The sequence below is a fragment of the Mustela erminea genome, chromosome 11, assembly GCF_009829155.1.
Source record: "Mustela erminea isolate mMusErm1 chromosome 11, mMusErm1.Pri, whole genome shotgun sequence".
NCBI classification, from domain to species: Eukaryota; Metazoa; Chordata; class Mammalia; order Carnivora; family Mustelidae; genus Mustela; species Mustela erminea.
Window position 1 is genome coordinate 4188837 of NC_045624.1, and position 8725 is coordinate 4197561.

The window sequence follows — 8725 nt, forward strand, 5'->3', positions numbered from 1 at the left end:
CACTTCTAGCCGTGTCTACAAACCTCAGTCAGACAAGAATCATTGATTGCCTTTTTTTCCCAGGCTCTGGTCTGGGCAAGAGGGATGCTTACCAGACACAAGATGCCCTACCTGCACCATGCCTGCCTCCTTGAGGGGCCATAGATTGTATTCACAAGTAAAACGCAAATCAACAATGTGCAAGATAGTTTCAGATGCTGCGAAGACCCCAAAAAAACAAAAACAGGGTAGTGAGATGGAGAGGAGGCTGCACGGGGACGGGTGTTGAAAATGTACCTGAGATTTATGTTATTCGGGTGCAGTAAGATGACAGGTGGGTTGTTTATTACAGCTCCTAAAAGAAGAGGGCCTGCTGTGCCCTGCAAGGCCCCACAGAGACGCACCAGGGGGGAGATGGGGGGAGCATGGCAGCAAGCTTTATCCTGGGTTCACAGGAAGGAATGGGTAAGGCAGAGTAGACAAGCTGAACAAGTGTAGGACTGGATGGTGTAACTAATTCGGGTATAGGGAACCCCAGTCATCTGACACCTAGCCAGGGGGGTGTGGGACAGTGGGAATGTGAGCTTGCGATGTGACAGATAAAGAAGTGGTTGGGGTTGCGGGCCTGGTTCCTGCTTACAAGCAAGTTGTTTACTTTCTCTAGGAATTAGCTAGCCCTGGGAGGGATAGTCTCTCCGGGATTAACAAGTCCCCAAGATACCAAAGCATCATAAAGTACAGAAAATAAGAAACATAATTCATACAATAGGACAGTAGGTACCTACACTTGGAGTGGAGGCCCAGCAAAGTCCTCCATGTTGATAATGCAGAAGAGAGCAGAGTACCAAAGAGGTGACCGCCAACCACACAAAGATGGGGAGGGGGCACACCAGGCAGAGGCAGGAACAAGGTCAGCCCCATCTCAGTGTGCCTGGAGTGGTGAGTATAGACAGGGCAGCAGGGGATGGAGCCAGACTGGCAGGCCCTGGAGGCCATGGCCACTGGATTTTATTCTAACTGCAATAGGAAGGCATTAGAGGGGTGTACAGGGAACAATGTGGCTGATTTGCATTTTTAAAAGGTCACCCTGACTGCAGGAGGAGAATGGATTGAATGTGGATGCTCGTGGGAAGCAGCAAGTTCAGGTAGGAGGCAGTGTGCTACAGCATCACTTGGGAGATACGAAGAGCCATCCCCTGCTTTGTTATCTAATCCTGACACCTTGTCCTACCAACACTTTACGTGACTTAGCTCCAACATGGCCTTCAGCAAAGACATTATTCATTGATCACTTTTCCCCATAAATCTAAACATTTCCAGTTCTCAAAATGATCCTCACTTTTCTTGCCCATTTGCTACTGCTGACACAAAAAAAGATCCCAGGAATTTCAATCATTTAGCTAAAAACTACCTATGCATTGTCCAGTATATATGCCCAAGTATGGACAACATGGGAAATGTAAGTAAAGTGTAGTTTAACCTTGGCCAGACCAAACTAGGAGATCACGGAGTCTCCATCCAGCTTGCAAACACTGTAGTAATCCTCTGTAATTCACTCTGCGGGTGGTCAGTGGGTGCCCTCCAATGCACAAGGAAGGACAGTCTACAGGACTGCTTCTCATTTGCCTGGGAGAACCAAGGGTCAGTTTGTTATCTGGTGGAGAGAAGCAAGTTTCCTGCCCACAAAATCCACTGCTGTCGTGGCGGTGGTGGGGATGGGGTGCTGGGGGTGGGGCAGGTAGTAGAGAGCCAAGGGGCAGAGAGAGAGCATCCTTGTCCGACCTTGCCATTCTGTGGACTGCCCTCACCGTTGCCCATGCTCTGGCCCAGCCATGTATGCTCAGCGCCCAGGTGGACGCCTGTCTCCCTAGCCAGCCTCTCCTGGAAGCCTGGGCTCTCAGACCAGCCGTTTGCATCACTTAACATCCTCCACTGTCTGTCCCCTCGGGGCCTGGGAAACGTCTGTGGGTTCAGAATAAAACATGTGAACCATTCCCAGACAGGCAAAAACTCCAATCCAAATCAATGAGCTGGTCATTGTCAGAAAAGGCCAGAGCACTTGGTGGGGGGCGGGGGCAGGATACAGTTTAACAGCTGGTGTAAACAAATGGGTTTTGATATGCAGTGACCCCGGGTCAGGACACCAGTTGAGGGGACTGCTTGAATCACAGAATTACAGGTGGCACTAATGGGACAAGCCCCAGTGATGGCAGTATTGACCGCGGGCTTCGTGCTTTTCAGGCTTGCCTTGCCTATTCTCCCCAAAGGCCTCGAGGGGAAGGCCTACAGCCAGTAGTCTTGGTCCCTAAAAGCTTCAGAGAAACCCTCTTTAATAGATTTGCTGCTGTATGGCTGTGTGTACCTGCACTGTGGGTGTCCTGTGCTTAAAAGACACAGAGCATGCTGGAGGGGAGGGGGGTAGGAGAGATGGGGTGGCGGGGTGACAGACATGGGGGAGGGTATGTGCTATGGGGAGTGCTGTGAATTGTGTAAGACTGATGAACCACAGACCTGTACTCCTGAAACAAATAATACGTGATATGTTAATAAAAAAATTAAGAAGACACAGAGCAGAGTCCTGCAGGCAGGAAGGTGAGCCTCCTCTCAGTGGCGGGCTGTGTACTTGTACGCACTCCACTCGCTCTTGACCGGCTTCAAATTGAGCCTAGCACCCGCCTCATAGGTGCTGATTCAGATTCAGGGGAACCAGATGAAAGTCTCAGAGAAGTAGCTCCGGGAGGACCAGCAACACAAAGGAGCTTGACAAGTGTTTGTCGCAGAGCTAGTCATTCTCTGCCTCCCTGTCTCCTGGAAGTTTCACGGAGCCATTTGATTGAACTTTTGCCCAGCTTCTCCTTGGCATTTGCATGTTTCTTGCAAACTAGCAAAAATTAATATTCATTGAGAAGCCATTACATGTTAAGCATCATTTCTGGTCTTTCTACATTCTTACTTGATCCCTCAAACAACCCTGTGATGTAGGTACTCTATCTCCCATGGAAACACACACACACACACATTTAAGTAAGTTATTGAGGGCCCACAGCTGGTGTGGTGGGACAAGACTCCACCTCAGATCCATCTCTAAATCTCATATTCTTTTTTTAAAAGATTTTATTTATTTATTTGACAGAGAGAGAGAAATCAAAAGTAGGCAGAGAGGCAGGTTGGGGGTGGTAAGCAGGCTCCCTGCTGAGCAGCGAGGCTGATGCAGGACTTGATCCCAGGACCCTGAGATCATGACCTGAGTCAAAGGCAGAGGCTTAACCCACTGAGCCACCCAGGTGCCCCTAAACCTCATATTCTGTTCATTGTGTGACATTAAATCATATTCTAGTCATTGTGTGACTATCTCCCAACCCACCGCTGACCTTGGTCCTGAATTTGGCTCAGAGCCTGGATTCATCCACTCCTTCCAGGGTCCTCTCCCCTAGGTAGACAGCACGCTTTTGCTTTTGGCCTAATTAAGAGAGAACTGTTAGACACGTTGATGGTTATATCTGATGTTCTCTTACGAAAGACGGGACATCTTGCACGCAGCAGTGATATGCCACAGCTGAGAGTCTGCAGAACCCCAGAAAAACAGTGGTCACACAAGCAATGAATGCCTTCTCATGGATCCCCAGGCTCCCTGGGATGGGATATGGTCCAAGAGTGGAGTCTTCCTTATAGCCCATTAGCCTCATGGGCAAGGATGTTCCTGAATGGCATCTATGAGGACAGAATCAAAATTTCAACTTTGGAAGTAGAAGTATCATTTTTGGGAAATCTGCATGCTCTTAACAGTTCCAACACGTAAAACCAGGGGACCAACTTCCACCATGTCTATTCCTTCACAGCTGTAGGAAGCCAATATGTACTATATTTGAGTGGCCGTTTCCCTGCTTTCTCAGTTGTCGAGGATGAATATCTGCATTTACAAACTGGCTAGCATGTGCGTCAAGAAGATGCAGGAATTTGAACCCCGCTGACACCTGTGTTATCAGAGGGGCTATTCTGTGTAAACATTTTGCTTTCCTGTGCGTAGAGTCAGAATATGTTCTTAGAGAACCTCTAACCCAAATCCCTCATTTCTAGAGATGAGGGAATACAATTTACAGACAATCATGAAGTGAAATAAAAGTCAAAGTTAGGTATTATTTACAACTCATGAGGAAATTCTTCTGTCTTCAAGAGAGGAACAGCATTCCACAGCTAGCTGGCTGCGGTTTTCACAGCCCTTCTGAGGAGCGGAGAGAGGAAGTTGTGCACATGGTAAAGGTAAGTCCATTCTGAACCTTCATCCAGTGTGAAAAGAAAATAGAACTTTGCCTTGAAAGCGATTTATAAATCAACAAGTAGAAGGAATCAAAAACACCTCAAGAGCAACATAGCTCTGTGTACGTATTGCAAAAATTACCTTTGAATGACTGATTGATACCTGATTGACTTTTTCATCACTAAAGTTAGAAGAAATACTATATACTATATATATTATATTCATTTATCTACTTGCTTTGCCAGTTCCAAAAGGGAATATTTTAAGTAGCCAGTAACACATCTTGATTTTGACCCTTGTTTGTCTGGATCCCACCAAGTAGTTCCTTCCCAGTTTCTGGAAGAGGCAGCTCATATGTTCCCCATCCTTAAAAATACAGCCAGGTGACTACCCGGGAAAAGGAGATGTCCATGAATTCTGGCAGTGGGCTCTTTTAGAACTTACATTGTCGTATCTTCATGGTGAATCAGCGTCTCTTCTCTGCCAGTCTCTGTAGCGTCTTCAATGGCCAGGGGCCATTCTTACAACCTTTGGCATCTCTGGTGCCTGGCACACTGTCTGGCCACAATCCTCCACATCCCACCTCTGTCCAGTACTCGGAAGCCATCCACCTGTCCTGAACCCAGGACCTGGGCAGAGGCGCAACATCCCACTAAGAGATGGGGTTGGAGGGGGAGGGAATCCAATTCTCTAGAGAGTTCCAAAACGACTTATTTCCTGCCTCTTCTGTCTAGAAAGTTAGTTTTGGTTCAGAGTGACAAGCTGGACAGAATAAAGAGTGAAATGCATGACAGAGCGGTTGCCGAGCTTACTGTTACCACTGCCGCTCGGTGGAGTCCCTGAGCTTCCTGGTGAACAGTTGCTAATGGAATGTTGTTATATTGCTGAAAAATCCTCTAATTACAATCATTTAATACACTCTGCTAAATGAAACCATGTTGGAGTCATATCAGCCTCCAGCAGAGCTGTCTTCTGCAGAGAAAGCCATTAGCAATTTGAGTGGTTTGCTTTCATTCGGTCTGTATTGGGGGTGGATACCCCTTTTTAAGACATTATTTCTCCTTAAAATGAGGCTTTCAAATATGTGCTTCCCAACCACTAATTTCTTTTAGTGAACACAGAAATTATTCATCTTCAACTTCCTCCTCACAGCCTCCTCCTAACTCTGAGACGAGGGAAGAGGTGAGAAGGGGTCTTCTTTGTACGGCATTTTCCACAGAAACCTCCTCCCCGGCCCCCTCTACCAGCAACCGGTGGTCTGTGAAGCAGGTATAATAGCACCTGTCCAAGGGCTTCCTGCCTCTTGTTCCCCCACCCCACCCCCCGAATTCCATGGCTTAGGAAGAGTTGACCTGGATGCCAAGGTTTTGGGGGTGACCTCATCTTGGAGCAATGGAAGAGCGTGTAGGGAATGGAATTTCTCCACTGAGTGCCTTCTGAAAACAGACTGGTTCTGGCTACAGTCCTCCTCATCCTTGGAGCTCACGCGGGCTCCTCCGAGTGGGTTCCCTGCTGTGTCTTTTCTTAGTCCAGAGTCTCATCTGCGAACTGAAGCCTTTGATTGTTTTCTTCTGTATTTGTCATCCACGGTATCAGGGCACGAGCGAACGTCAAAGCCGTCAATGGCCATGAGTCAGTGAAAAATCCCTCTCGGTTGCCACAGAGAGACCTGGGATGGAAAGAATTCACATTTCCAAGCTGAGATGCAGGTTTCGGTATTGACATGACCAACCTTGGAGCCAACTGCGGATGACTCCGGAAGCGCTCGTGAGTTGACTTTCTGCTGCAACCTGTCCCCACACGCCCTCAGGACTTGAACTCTGTCCTGGAAAAGTAGGAAGGAAGAAGCCCACACTGATATGCAGTTTCTATCACCCTGATGGAATGGTGCTTCAAATCAGAGATTAAACTTCGAAAAATAAGTTACATTTCCTCACCTGAATTGTAAATCAAAATGTGAACCCAGAATATGTGGAAGCTTCTCTAGAAGGTGCAGGAAAGCTTGATAGCCGTGACCTGGTAAAAAGCTCTACTAGTAGAACCAGGTCCCCTGGAAACAGTGGCTATAACCCCAGATGGACAGCCAGACTGTCTGACATCATGGCTGGCTCGCACAATCCAGCAACAGAGCAGACAGTGCTTCGGGGTGTGTCTGGGCAGATGGAGCCAGGAGACCCAGAGCTCAGTGTGACGGTTCATTCTCTGCATCAGCAAAGCTAAACTACAGCGGTCCCCAGTTGCTTGGCCAAACGTTAGTCTGTATGTTGCCAAGAGGGTATTCTGTACATGTGATTGACGTCTACAATCCATTGACTTTAATTACCCTCCTAATGTGGGTGGGCCTTGTCCAATCAGTTGATAGCCTTAAGAGCAAAAACTGATGACTGCTGGAAAAAAAGGAATTCTATCTCAAGACTATAACACAGATATCCTACCTGATAACCTGATAACCTGCCTTTCAGATTGCAGACTTGCCATCTCCCATAATCACATGAACCAACTGTTTCAAAACTTACGAATAATACATTTTTAACTTGCCACTATTTTACAACAAAGCAGCAATTCCTTAAAACCTCTCTCTCTCTCTCTCTCTATATATATATATATATACACACACACACACACACACACACACACACACACACACAGATATACCCTATTTGTTCTTTTTCACCAGATAATCCTGAATGATACACCCAAGAGACACCATAGAGACCAATACTTAAATCAGAGGGTGGAACAGAAATGACGAGGAATCTCAGAAACCCTCATGGATGCTGGCGTCTTGTGAGCACAGCGTAACTCCCCCTGCTCCAGACAGGGTCCAGAGGCAGCAGAGACTCTGGCTGCAGAAGGCCATTGAGGGTGGTGTTAGGAATGAGTCTTCAGCTCTCTTTCTGGACTGATGACACAGAATACCAAAACTAATTAATGCTTGCCCTCAAACTGGATATAATCCTGTTGAAAAGAAAGGGAAGCCCAGAAACTGGGGTGATTGCCAGAACAAGGACTTAAATACAAATTAAGTTCAGATATTTTCTAAGTCTGGGGTCTGAGACTTATATTTACTATCCATATCTATGGTTTTCAACCACAAACTGTATTTCCCAATGTAAGTATAACCTAATTCCCCGTACACACTCTATTTGTTGCCATTGATAGCAAAAAACTCCAGGGGGTAGCTTAATAGAGACACTGCATAATGACCAAAGGAACAGATTCCCCCTCCAGGAACGCCCTTGCTCGCCAGCCAGGCATAGTCACATCTCTTGCTCTAATTCTGGCCTCTCACTTTTCTGACAGTATAATCTGAATTCTTGAACTTGTGTCACTCAGTGTGCTAGCTGGCATTGTGGTCTGACCTCGCACATTCTCCAGCCGGTGTTCCTAGAGCCACAGTACCTCAAGCTGCCTTAGCAGAAACTCTTTGAACTTGATCTTTGGACAAGTTGACTATAGCATCTACCAGCCCGACCTCATGCCATCCGTCAACCCCACCCTGGTCCCTGTCCTGCAGGACACAGACAGACAAGACTTTGTAAAGTAAGCTCCTGCCCACAGATATACAAAGAACAGGTAGAATAATCCAAGACTGAAGAAAGCAAAGTTAAAGATGGGATTTCCACATTTCACATCAAGCTAGATGAACATATCATCGTTGCTAAGGTACCAACTTAGATATTTATTCAGAGATAGCGAAAGAAATAATTTTCAGTTTCAAAGCAATGGAGAGAGTTGATATGAATAATACATTTTTGTCTGTGCCAATATTTTAAAACAAAGCAGCAGTATCTTATTTGCTCAAATCTGTCTGTGTTTTATATTACATTTGAGCATGAGTGTTTTAGTAGAAGTTCATTTGAAATGTGAAATTGTTTATGCTCCTGATGCAAATTCAAAACAATCTGCCATCTATAGATTTGCCATTGTAATGGATTTTTAAACACATTTATTATCACAGAATCACTGCAGAGAAGAGAGACCACAAATGTCGCACAAGTGTGCTTCTCTTCATGACATTTCCCAAGGAGATTTCTCTTACAGGGACTGAAGGTCTACGAGCAGTTCCAATCCCCTGAAGAGACCAGGCTCAGACAAAGGAAAGAGAGACTTTAGCTCAAAGCCAAACACTCGTTTGCTTCACCTCTGCTTCAAAGGTTTCCCAGACAACACTTAAATGAAAAGGAAACATACCAGGAGCAGGAGCCCAAGAACAAATCTATGATTCTAAGTGGTTAAATCCCAGTGGTGTTTCCAAAGCACTCTCCAGAATGGTCACGTGTCCCACATTGTGTCCAAGGATCCCAGGGAGCTCTGTTTCTACCAGTGGTTGGGAGAAAAGTCCTGTGGACATTCAGGGTCTGGTCATCTTGCCACACTAGTGAAGTTTTATGTGTCCAACAGTCTGGTGCAAATCAAAATATACCCTCCTCCGTAAAGGACAGGTCATTGCACCTTGTATCTATCACACGCCACAAGAAAGCATGG

The 8725-nt window shown here is 46.2% G+C and overlaps 1 long non-coding RNA gene across 1 annotated transcript; it reads left to right on the forward strand.

The window, feature by feature from the left end:
- The first annotated feature begins 4152 nt into the window (after positions 1-4152).
- Positions 4153-7232, forward strand: LOC116568496. The gene is made up of 3 exons (XR_004276650.1): positions 4153-4239; positions 5834-6004; positions 6915-7232. It is a non-coding gene; the product is annotated as an uncharacterized LOC116568496 (long non-coding RNA).
- Positions 7233-8725: the final 1493 nt, after the last annotated feature.